Consider the following 12,970-nt stretch of genomic DNA (forward strand, 5'->3'; position numbering starts at 1 on the left):
CAGGAGGCTGAGGCAGGAGAATCGCTTAAACCCAGGAGGCAGAGGTTGCAGTGAGCCAAAATCACGCCATTGCACTCCAGCCTGTGCAAGACTCCGTCTCAGGAAAAAAAAAAAAAAAGAAAAAGAAAACAATATTTACTTGTTCTGGATTATCTGGGTGGCATTTTAGGTTTTCTACTTTGTTGCCTATATAGGCATAATCTGAGGTAAATGTGAAGAGAGAATTTCAGTTGGGGAATGGTCTTCTGACAGTAAATGGCTAATAATCCCAGTCTGCAGCTTTGTGCTTTTAAGAGGATATTTTAAAGACAGTCAGAAACCTCCATCTTTAGCCTGTCTGCAATAATTGGACTGTGACTTGGACCTAAATCCTAGGGAGAACATCTGGATTCCAGTTTCCTGTTTCCAACCCTGAGTTGGAGTTAGAGGCTAAATGGGTTTAAGAACCCAATCAGCTTTAAAAAGGCAATTTGAATATAGATAAAATAGCAAGCTTATGCTTTACAGGCCATCTCAGGACTGAGAGAGATTGATGAGCAATGCAGATTCACCCAGGTTCAGACACCTCACATTCAACTAGATCACATTTCTTACAACTGTGATGTTAGAAAGTCTGTTTGGTCATTCTGTTTTGAAATTCCTTGTACAAAAGGAAGATTCAGAGAATAAAGAAGGCATGTGAAAGTATTAAAAAGGAGAGGTAATGGAAATATAATTTGTTGGCTTGAAATGAATTCTGGCGCTAGACCTTGGATATGCGGAGTGATGGACAGAATTTCCCAAGAAATAAATAATCCCCTAGCAAGTCTTGTTCTAAAATTACACTGATATAAAAATAACCTGATTAGAATAATGGAAGTGTGAATTAGGTTCACACATTGGTGCCTCTGCTGGGACAAAAAAGAGACTTTCCTGAGGGTTGTCTTGTTCCCAGTTTCTCAGCCACTCACCATGTGATACCTCTGACTTGTCCTCTTGGATCATTTCCTACCTCCTGCCTTTGGCAGTGTTAATCTGGTGATTTTCAAAGTAAAGAAATGAACAGCTGATGACAGAAGAAATTTGGAAATAAATTGAGGGTGACTCATCCTCAAGATTAAAAACAATTATGGATTATTATCTGCTGTTTTATTTCTACTCCAAATGCTATTCACCATCATTATCCTGCTCTATAAAGAGTGGGTCCATTTGGCAGTAGGTTGTGCTTAAAATGTACAGGGATGTCATTGAGGTGGGAATGGACAATGAAGAGTTGGCTAGAAACATTAACTCTATTCATTGTGCAACAGAGGTGCCTGGTTACATTTTTTTTTTCTTTGTAAAGTTCAACTTGTGACACAAGCTTGCTTTGTTTCCCTCATAAGGCAATGTTTTAATTCTCAAGGTCTTTCCTTTTTAAGTCTTCTAAGATGGGTATTTTCCCCATAAAGTTTTGGTTCTGTTTGGTATATCCCATCAGGAAAGGGTTACTGCGAAACATGTATCAGAAGTGGCAAGGTGAAGTGTGATCATGGAAAATGCCTTGCATTTTAGCCTTATATAACTACATTTAAGGAAAATTGGAGTTTTTCACAACTCACTAGATGGTGACATAAAAGACTGAGTGGGATGGACAGTCTTGGAGAGAGTTCAAAAGCAATTTCAAGTCTGTTTACTTGCACACCAAAGATAATCTAAGTGCTGAGCTGACTGAACATTGGCTGACAGTGTTTTTTCCTAGGAGCATTTTATTTTCTAATAATCCCACAGGGAAACTCTTCAGATCTACACGTTTAACCTCCTTTCAACCTGTAGTTTTGCAGGCCAGGAATTTTTTTTTTTTTTTTTTTGTCATTAGTTAGTTATTTCCCCAAAATGATGTAGGGAAAGGATCATGGTCTGTACTTCCAGATTGCCAAGGGTATCCTCATAGGGGCTTTTTATAAGTGAGAAAGCTTCTCCCTTTGTGGTCCTTAGTGTGGATTTATAGCTTTTTTCTGGCATGGTTTTGGGAAAGAATCAAGGATTTTCTCCGTCTTATGTAAGTCTTGTTTTCCCATAGATAACTCCATCTGGCCAGCATAGTAGTTTTCCAGATTTACCCTTAGATGTTTCAAGGCAGTAAGGTCTCAGGATATATCAAGGGAAAACAATATTGGGTGATCACCAATTTACCAATTCCAAATTATACAAAAGAGGGACCATAAACATATTCTTGGTTTAAGTTAACTGAATAGGGATGAAGGTGTTTTCCTGATCCTAGGACTGTAAAGGATCTAGGCCGAGTTAATCTAACTTAGGGATAAAAAACAAGACACAATTGTAATGGAGTCATATAGTGACGACATAGAAGAGGTGGGTAACGGTGAAAGAGGCTAGACAGATCATAGATATAATAAGATTTTATCTCTATCTGGAACAAACTGAAAATAGCCCAAAGACTGAGCTTCATAGTTACTTTCCCTGGCAGTGGAGGGGAAGTTAGAAGGAGGACAAGAAAATAAGAAATGAAAGGGTTTTTGTGCATACACATGTCCTCAGGGCCCATTTTGCTCTCTAGATCCTGCCAAGATTTTCCAAAATTGTTGTGGGTATGAGAAATCACAGATTCAGGATTAAGACTTTGTTGATTATGTAGAAAGGAAGGAAAAATACTAGCTGAAGGCTGGGGACATGCTAGTTTCCTAACACATAAAATTCATATAAGACTTTTTTTATCACACAGAAATCCTTGTTCTAAAAAAAATTATATATTTATTTATTTTTTTGAGACAGGGTCTTGCTCTGTTGCCAAGGCTGGAGCAGTACAGTGGAGTGATCTCGGCTCACTGCAACCTCCACCTTCCAGGCTCAAGTGATCCTCCCACGTCAGTCTTCTGAGTAGCTGGGACTACAGGCACACACCACCATACCCAGCTAATTCTTGTATTTTTTTTTTTTTTTTTTGTGGGATGGAGTCTCACTCTGTGATCCAGGCTGGAGTGCAGTGGGGTGTTCTCGGCTCACTGCAAACTCCGCCTCCCAAGTTCACGCCATTCTCCTGCCTCAGCCTCCCGAGTAGCTGGGACTACAGGTGTCTGCCACCTCGCCCGGCTAGTTTTTTGTATTTTTTAGTAGAGACGGGGTTTCACCGGGTTAGCCAGGATGGTCTCGATCTCCTGACCTCGTGATCCACCCGTTTCGGCCTCCCAAAGTGCTGGGATTACAGGCTTGAGCCACCACGCCCAGCCAATTCTTGTATTTTTTTTGTAGCAATGGGGTTTTGCTAAGTTGGTCTTGAACTCCTGGATTCAATTGATCTGCCTGCCTTGGCCTCCAAAAAGTGCTGGGATTGTACGCGTGAGACCCTTTGCCTGGCCCTGAATTTTTTTTTCTTGTTTTTTTTTTTTTTTTTTTTTGAGACAGAGTCTCACTCGGTCGCCCAGGCTGGAGTGCGGTGGCACGATCTCCGCTCACTGTAACCTCCACCTCCTTGGTTCAAGCCATTCTCCTGCCTCAGCCTCCCGGGTAGCTGGGATTACAGGCACATGCCACCATGCCCAGCTAATTTTTGTATTTTTAGTAGAGACAGAGTTTCACCATGTTGGCCAGAATGGTCTTGATCTCCTGACCTTGTAATCTGCCCACCTCAGTCTCTCAAAGTGCTGGGATTACAGGCGTGAGCCATCACGCCTGGCCCTGAGTTTTTTTTAAATTAACTTTTGTAGAGACAGGATCTCACTCTGTCACCCAGACTGGAGTGCAGTGGTGTGATTGTAGCTTATTGGAGCCTTGAACTCTTGGTCTCAAGTGATCCTCCCACCTCAGCCTTCCAAGTAGCTAGGACTAGAAGTGTGCATTACCATGCCTGGCTAATTTTTTTTTTTTTTTTTTTTTGGTACAGACAGGGTCTGACTATGTTGCTCAGGCTGGTCTTAAATTCCTGGCCTCAAGCAATCCTCTTGCCTTGGCCTCTTGAAGTGCTCTGAGATCATAGGGATCATAGGCATAAAGTACGGTGCCCAGCCTAAACTTTTCTTTTAAACGTGACTACAGACTGGGCACGGTGACTCACGCCTGTAATCCCAGCACTTTGGGAGGCCGAGGCGGGCAGATCACAAGGTCAGGAGATTGAGACCGTCCTGGCCAATATGGTGAAACCTGTCTCTACTAAAAATACAAAAATTAACTGGGTGTGGTGGCGGGCGCCTGTCATCCCAGCACTAGGGAGGCTGAGGCAGGAGAATCACTTAAACCTGGTAGGAAGAGATTGCAGTGAGCTGAGATCGTGCCATTGCAACTCCAGCAACAAGAGCAAAACTCCAAAAAAAAAAAAAAAATGACTACAACTGAAGGCCTCTTGTGAGTGTAAAGTAGAAGAAATTAGATCTCTGGACACTGAACAGGAGAAAGGAGATTAGACTTTGAAATCATAAATTAGCAAATTTCAAAAAGGGGCCTCCCTGTTTGCCCAGCAAAATGTTAAGGATCTGTTATTCTGTTGACATGTTAACTTTCTCTAATCTTTATGCTGTCTTTTATAGATGGGCTGACTTATTTGTCATTGTAGAGTTTTAAAATATTCCTACATTTTGATCTATTGATAAATTTCATCACAAGAAGGGAGAGCCTTCTATCATTCTACAGCTAGCAGTTCCCTGCTGTTCTGGGGTCTCTCTCCTTCCCTAGGCTGCTCCTACATCAGTATACTACTTCTATCTTTACCATTCCATCATCAAATGTATACATGACCCCACAGCACAAAAAGAACAGGCTAGAAAAGAACAGAACAGAATTGCAATGGCAGAATTGACAACTGGCTTAGCATTTCGGCTGTTCAAGGCCTGACTGGTCTTCCTGCACTTCCTAATAAGATGACTCATGGTACTATTACAGAATTATCTCACGCTAGGTTCAAGCCTGATATCTACCACCAAGTGTGTGATAGAGGCATGTTTCTCAGAACCCAGAGCCAAGATAAGGAACAGTCTCCAATTCCCTCTTTTCTCCCCTCCCTTCCTCACCCTTCATTCCAGGCAAGTCTCCTAGGCAAGTGTGCCCCATCCTCATCCTCTTTTTCTTTTCTTTTTTTTTTTTTTTTTTTTGAGGCAGGGTTTCATTGTCTCTGTTACCCAGACTGGAGTACAGTGGTGTGATCATGACACACTGCAGACTCGACCTCCTGGGCTCAAGTGATCCTCCTGCCTCAGCCTCCTGAGCATCTGGGACTGCCAGTGTATGCCACCACTCCCTGCTAATTAAAAAAAATTTTTTTTTTGTTTTTTAGAGACACAGTCTCACTATGTTGCCCAGGCTGGTCTCAAACTCCTAAACTTAACCTATCCTTGCACCTTGGATTTCCAAAGTGCTGAGAGTACAGATGTGAGTTGCCACACCTGGCCTCTTGTTGCTTTAGTCTTTCCAAAGTTTTTTCCATGTGATTGACAGGGGCAAGGTCCATGCTTAAAAGTGAACTGTCCCAGATTGCCCATGGCTGTCACGGTTTTAACACTCAAAGTCTCATGTTCTGGGAAACCCCTCAGTCCTGGGCAAAGCTAAGACTGGTTGTCCTACTTCAGGGAAGCACCGTCCTACCTCCGGGGAGTGGATCCCATGAGGAGAGTCCTGCCAGAATTCAGTGATCAACAGTCAACACCATAATAAGTTCTTGAGTCTTAACAGCAATACGAGGAATATCAGGGGTACAGCCCAGGATGATCTTCACTTCTGCTGGCCTTGTTTCTTTTTTACAGTTTTTCCTCTAGTGGGAGGAGATTCCTGCAAGGTTGATGGTTTCAACTCCTGATCCCTTGTGATCCATCTTAAATCCAAATAAATATTTCCATAAGAACATGCAGTAGTTTGCTGTCAAACTGAAGCTTAAATCCATATATATATATACACACACACACATACATATTTAAAAAAAACAGCTCTCTGAAGGAAATTTATCTGTAGAGGTGCAACTCTGCCCATAGAATAAGCCACGCTTTCCATGGTCTCACAAAGCAGTCTAGACTCAGCTTTGCAAATATCGCCATTTTCAGATGATTTTAGATAAATCTTTGCTGAACTTTCAGGTGTTTTACTCAAAAGTCTCCAGCTTTTGAAAAACGGAAAATGTGTTAGAGCAGTGAAATTAGTTTCTGTAGGTTTTTTCACTGCAATCAAGGTTTCAAAACAATGTAGTTGGCGGGGCAGGATGGCTCAAGTCTGTAATCCCAGCACTTTGGGAGGTCGAGGCGGGCGGATAACGAGGTCAGGAGATCTAAACCATCCTGGCTAACACGGTGAAACCAGTCTCTATCAAAAATGCAAAAAAATTAGCCGGGCGTGGTGGCGGGCGCCCGTAGTCCCATCTACTCGGGAGGCTGAGGCAGGAGAATGGCGTGAACCCGGGAGGCGGACGGAGCTTGCAGTGAGCCGAGATCGCGCCACTGCACTTCAGCCTGGGCGACAGAGCGAGACTCAGTCTCAAAAAAAAAAAACAAAAACAAACAAACAGAAATGTAGTTATCTGAGTCAAATTTGAATGAGGGCTATAGCTAAGCCCCACACGCCTCTCCAAGAAGGAAGCTTCCTTTTTTTTTTTTTTTTACTTTTTATTTTTACTTGAGATGAAGTCTCGCTCTGTCGCCAGACTGGAGTTCAGTGGCGCGATCTCGGCTCACTGCAGCCTCCACCTCCCGGGTTCAGGCAGTTCTGCCTCCTCAGCCTCCCAAGTAGCTGGGACGATGTGCGCCCACCACCAGGCCCGGATAATTTTTTATATTTTTAGTAGAGACGGGGTTTAGCCAGGATGTTAGCCAGGATGGTCTCAATCTCCTGACCTAATGATCTGCCCACCTCAGCCTCCCAAAGTGCTGGGATTAAAGGCTTGAGCCACTGCGCCCCGCCTGGCCAGTATTTTCAAAGACTTAGAGGAGATTTTTGTAAAGTGGCAATACATTATTTTAAAAAGGCTCATACTGTGCTCTTTGATTTTAAAGTCTTTAAAGGCTGGAACTTTTTTTTTTTTTGAGATGGAGTCTTGCTCTGTCACCCAGGCTGGAGTGCAGTGGCACGATCTCTGCTGACTGCAACATCCGCCTCCCTGGTTCAAGTGATTCTGCTGCCTCAGCCTCCTGAATAGCTGGGATTACAGGCGCCCACCACCACGCCCGGCTAATTTTTGTATTTTTAGTAGACACGGGGTTTCACCATCTTGACCAGGCTGGTCTCAAACTCCTGACCTCGTGATACACCTGCCTCAGCCTCCCAAAGTGCTGGGATTACAGGCGTGAGTCACTGCGTCCGGCCTTTAAAAAAATTTTTTAGGCAGGGTCTTGTTCCATAGATCAGGCAATGGTAGGATCATGGCTCATTGCAGCCTCCACCTCCTGGGCTCAGGATATCCTTTCATCTTAGCTTCCTGAGTAGCTGGGCCTACAGGCAGGAGCCACCAGGCCCGGCTAACTTTTTGTATTTTTTTTTTTGTAGAGGCTGGAGTCTCACCATGTTGCCCAGGCTGGTCTTGAACTCCTGGGCTCAAAGCAATCCATCAGCCTCGTCTCCTAAAGTGCTCCAATTATGGACGTGAGCCGCTGCGCCCGACCAAACTGGGACTATCTTGTTTCCTTTTTACACCCTTCCTAAGTCGTGGGGAAGGGTGTAAACCTCCCTAGGAGGATGTAAGGTAGACTATGATTGCTCACACTTGGTAACCATACTTGCAGTGATCTTTGTGATTTATTGAATCATACCTAGGATGTACATATTAATTCATATTTGTGCTGAGCATATTCATTTATCAACTAAGAGACGACAGGAAAAAGCCATTGTTGTGATGATGAAAATGTCAACACTTTATCAGGTTCTGAACCCAAAGAGACTTTTGCTTATTATGTAAGAAGCACACCTGTGGCTCTAGGCCTTTGGAAGAAAATAAAAGAGAAAAGCAATCCGTGTACTTCTCCCCCCCCCCCCCCCCCGCCCCCGCCTTAAGGTCAGGCTACAAAATTCTGGGTTTTCCCAGCCTCTCTTGGTCATGCTTTGTGGGGGCTACACTGGAGCTTTTACGTAGACTGTTCATTTTGTTCCTCAGCCTGAATTCTCTCTCGTTTTCTTTCTCTACCATTTTTAATTCCCCTCACTGTTCTGTTAGGAAACCAAGGGTCAAATGAGGTTAAGTAATTTGCTCAATTGGGATAAAGAGTGTTGGGAGTCCATAAAACAGTCGCGGGGCTATAGACAAGTGTTATTGCGCTATGATTTGATCTTCAACACATTCACGAGAAACTCCAGTTCTCTAAACAACCTTAACTGCCGGCGACCCACAGAAAATGGCAGAAGCGCAGGCTCTTTTTTACACCGTGGCTTATGATCTGGGTTTGTTTATTTATGCCTCGGACAGGAGCCGGACCTTGAGTAGGAGTGGAGCTGTTTTTCGGCGCTCGGCTGCGGTTCCTTGAACGATTGCTTGGGCGTTCCTCCTTTGATGTCTGGGGCGTTCTTGTATTCGGTGATCTTTTGCGCCGTCTTCTTGGTTGATGTCTCCCGAGCGGCGGCGGCGCCGGGTCGAGGACTGAGTTATCCGCGAGGCCCCGCGCTCAAGCCGCCTTCTCCTGCCGGTCGGTAGAACCGACCCTTTGCTTTATCCGTGCCTCCTCCTTCTTTTTCCCTGTGGCTCAGCTCGTCCGCTGGACTGCAAACCGAGCTCCCGTCTGCCTTGCAGGTAGGCCCAGGAGGAGCCTGGGAGGCCCAGCCCGGCATCCTTCCGCCGCGGGGTTGAGAAGACCTTGGCGCCGGCGGGTGGGCAGGCGGGCCGGCCGCCGTGACACTGCCAGAGGAGGGGCTACCGGACTGCGTTGAGGGGCGCGGCCGGAGGGGCAGCCCGGAACCGAGGGAGAAGCCGGAAGGAGGGAGAGATGCTGGGGTTTCCCGGTGTTTTTCTTTTGGGAGGAGATGTTGGGTCTAGGGCACCCCCAGTGTGCGGGGAAAATGGCTTTCCGGGAACCGACAGAGCTTTGCGCACTTTGACCTTCCTTCTTTTATCCTTTCCCCCCATCCCGAAGTCTCCCGGTGTCATGCCTCAGTTGCACTGGGGACCCCTACTGAGTCCAGCCTTTGAAGGGACCTTTGAGTAGGTGGAGGTGTATGGAACAAGGTCTTCTGGCTCCTCTGAGCGAAGTGTCATGTTCTCGCCTTTTTTGGGTGGGGAAACTGAGGCTGATGTCTGGGACGTGACTTCCCCCATATCCCCAAAAGATCATTAAATGCACTGTAAGTCACTTTTTGTCATTTACCAGTTCCCTTCCCCCCAGTTACCAGTCAAGTTATGAAAACAGTGAGTTGTTGTTTGATCGCCTGTGGTCCCTCTTTTCCTGGGAATATAGATTGTTAGGAATATAAATCCTGTCACTAGAGGCTTCAGAAGTAAAGGAACCATGTGGTTTCTTGGCTGTTTAGCTTTTCAAAGTCTGTATCATTTTAGCTAGTGTAGCAATGACAGTTTCTTTTTGTTTCTTGATAACCTTGTTGCCTACTTTGTTTCCTGATAACCTTGTTGTCTACATTGTTTCCTGGTTGGTTTATCCTCCTCCCAAGCCTCTTTGGAAATCTTAACAACTATGGTGTTTGTGGTTAGTCTAGTAGAGGATGGTCAAGACTTTGAAGGCAAACGCTTGTCCTGTGTGAAGGTCTGCTTTCTGGGGAGTGTCCAAAGGAAACCCAAGGAGTCTCTCTCTCTCTCTCTTTTTTTTTAAGACAATCTCGCTTGTCGCCCAAACTGGAGTGCAGTGGCGCGATCTTGGCTCACTGCAACCTCTGCCTCCCGGGTTCAAGCGATTCCCTTGCCTCAGTCTCCTGACTAGCTGGAACTACAGGCGCGCGCCACCACACTCGGCTAATTTTTGTATTTGTAGTAAAGCGGGGTTTCATCACGTTGGCCAGGCTGGTCTTGAACTCCTGGCCTCAAGTGATTCACCCACCTCGGCCTCTCAAAGTGCTGGAATTACAGGCATGAGCCACCGCGCCCGCCCAGTTTTGTTATATTTGATTAGTAGTTTAGTCACTGCACATACAAAAGCTAAAAAAGGCTGTATGTAGAAATCATTCAAATATTGAGATATTTAAATGAAATTCTTTTGTAGCTCTCTTTTCCTTCCCAATTTGGAAAGTTTGGGGACTAAGTCTCTCATTTTCATCGGATTCAGTGTCATGATCCTAATTTGTGTCACTTCTTTGTTGGGGAAAAAAAATATCAGCCTGCCGGGTGCAGTGGCTCACACCTGTAATCCCAGCATTGTGGGAGGCCAAGGCGGGTGGATCACCTGAGGTTGGGAGTTCGAGACCGGCCTGACCAATGTGGAGAAACCTAAAAATACAAAATTAGCCCGGCGTGGTGGTGCATGCCTGTAATCCCAGCTACTCGGGAGGGTAAGGCAGGAGGATCACTTGAACCCGGGAGGCAGAAGTTGCCATGAGCGAGATCATGTCATTGCACTCCAGCCTGGGCAACAAGAGCCAAACTCGGTCTCAAAAAAAAAAAAAAATTAGTCTTGAGGTCATTCTGGGTTGGATACGTTTCCAAAGTATGTAGAATCAGTGGGAGGGTGTTTTTTGTTTGTTTGTTTGTTTGTTTTGAGACGAGTCTTGCTTTGTCCCCCAGGCTGGAGTGCAGTGGCGCTATCTGGGCTCACTACAACCTCCTCCGCCTCCCAGGTTCAAGCAATTCTCTGCCTCAGCGTCCCGAGTAGCTGGGATTACAGGCGCCACCACCACACCTGGCTAATTTTTTGTATTTTTAGTAGAGATGGGGTTTCACCATCTTGGCCAGGCTGGTCTTGAACCCCTGACCTTGTGATCCACCTACCTTGGCCTTCCAAAGTGCTGGGATTACAGGCACGAGCCACCACGCCCGGCCAACGAGTGATTTTAAGGGTGTAGACATTCAGTTCCTAGTCTTGAGTGGAAACTGTACAAGGCTACATTCTCCCACTCTTTTAGTATTCTTTTTTTTTTTTTTGAGCTGGAGTCTCGCTCTGTCGCCCAGGCTGGAGTGCAGTGGCCGGATCTCAGCTCACTGCAAGCTCCGCCTCCTGGGTTCACGCCATTCTCCTGCCTCAGCCTCCCGAGTAGCTGGGACTACAGGCGCCCGCCACCTCGCCCGGCTAGTTTTTTGTATATTTTTTTAGTAGAGACGGGGTTTCACCGTGTTAGCCAGGATGGTCTCGATCTCCTGACCTCGTGATCCGCCCATCTCAGCCTCCCAAAGTGCTGGGATTACAGGCTTGAGCCACCGCGCCCGGCCGCTTTTTAGTATTCTTGTATAAGCTTTGGAAAGATTACTGTTCCTTTAATTTTTTGTGTGAGGTCAGCAAGATTTAAATGAAGGGCCCTTAATCATGAGCAATTTCCTAGTTACACGACCTCAGTGCTCCCAGAAAGGGATTAAGGAAGAGCCACCAGACTATCTTTATGAAGAATCTAGATTGGAGAGTTAAGCTAAGAATGTGCATTTTTGAAAAAGTTTTTATGGTAGAAGAGAATGTATATCAGATAAAAGAATGTAGAAAAGAAAGCAACATTGTCCACTGGGAATTGATAAGTTCTGTGTAGAATTTAGAGTTATAAGGAATATCTCATTGGCTCCTAATGAATGCTGAATAACAAATGGAAATTGCTGTGTCTTGAAGCAATCTTAGAAATATTTTATTATGTTTCTGCAGGAAATAATTGGCAGAGGCTTAAGGTGTATTGAGGCCAAGAAATTTGGTGGTGTTGATGGGAGTTTACAGGGATAGAGCTTATCAACTTAATCAACTTATCCCATGCTTTGTGATAGAAGTTCACTCAGTTTTTTTCTTTTTCTTTCTTTTTTTTTTTTTTTTTTAAGATGGAGTCTCGCTCTGTCGTCCAGGCTGGAGTGCAGTGGAACTCACTGCAACCTCCACTTCCCGGATTCAAGCAATTCTCCTGCCTCAGCCTCCCGTGTAGCTGGGATTACAGGCGCATGCCACCATGCCTGGCTAATTTTTTGTGTTTTCACTCAGCTTTTTACTTACTTGGTTAAATCTTGCATTGTTCTGTCAATGTTACATTGGGTTCTCTTTTGACATTCCTTTAAAAACTGAACAGGTTCAGAATGTAAATGAATTCTGTCTTTTAGTAAGAAAGTTCTTGGAGATGATTGAAGATTTGAAATTCTAGAACTTGACCTGGAACAGAGTTATGTACATCGCTTGAAAAATATTAGTTATGTATATCATTAAAAAACAATTATTTTTATTAATAAAGTAGTAATTTACTTTTTTTTTTTGAGAGATGAAGTCTCCCTATGTTGCTCAGGCTGGACTCAAACTCCTGGGCTCAAGTAGCCCTCCCCAGCAGCTGGAACTACAAGTGCATGCACCTGGCTTACTTTTTTTTAATTTATTTTTTTGAGATGGAGACTTGCTCTGTCACCAGGCTGGAGGCAGTGGCGCAATCTCGGCTCACTGTAACTTCCGCCTCCTGGGTTCGAGAGATTCCTGTGCCTCAGCCTCCCGAGTAGCTGGGACTACAGGTGTGCACCACCATGCCCAGCTAATTTTTTGTATTTTAGTAGAAACAGGGTTTCACCATGTTGGCCAGGATGGTCTCGATCTCCTGACCTTGTGATCTGCCCACCTTGGCCTCCGAAATTGCTCGGATTAGAGGCGTGAGCCACCATGCCTGGCCATACATTTTTATACTGTATAATTTTCACAATATTTTCAATATGTGTTAGGAAACTTATGAAACTTTTGTTTTGATCATGTAACTTTAGGGTGCTTGTTAATATCGAATCCAAACATTATGGTTCTCAAGCATATTGGTGAATGTTGTCTGTTTAAGTTGACAGTTTCTCTCACTGTTCCAATTTATCTCACTCTTAAAGGAATAAGAAAAAATGTTTTGTTGTTAGCCCAGTAAGGTGTCTTTTTCCAAGATATGCCTCAGCCTTGATAGAGTTATTTTGGAGTGGAATCCACATTTTTTTGCCCAGTGGTTT

General features: G+C 44.7%; 1 protein-coding gene across 8 annotated transcripts in view; it reads left to right on the top strand.

The window, feature by feature from the left end:
• The first annotated feature begins 8,427 nt into the window (after positions 1–8,427).
• The window catches only part of AMBRA1 (autophagy and beclin 1 regulator 1), a 198,945-nt gene continuing 194,402 nt past the window's right edge, over positions 8,428–12,970 (top strand). For 5 of the 8 annotated variants that reach the window (XM_023215722.2, XM_023215725.2, XM_023215723.2 and 2 more), the window contains exon 1: positions 8,428–8,671. The gene's annotated coding sequence lies outside the window, so the exon portion shown is untranslated. The remainder of the gene's footprint in view (positions 8,672–12,970) is intronic. The other 3 variants (XM_023215727.2, XM_023215728.2, XM_031936669.1) reach the window with 1 other exon arrangement.

Source organism: Piliocolobus tephrosceles, chromosome 13 (genome assembly GCF_002776525.5).
Source record: "Piliocolobus tephrosceles isolate RC106 chromosome 13, ASM277652v3, whole genome shotgun sequence".
Taxonomy (NCBI): domain Eukaryota; kingdom Metazoa; phylum Chordata; class Mammalia; order Primates; family Cercopithecidae; genus Piliocolobus; species Piliocolobus tephrosceles.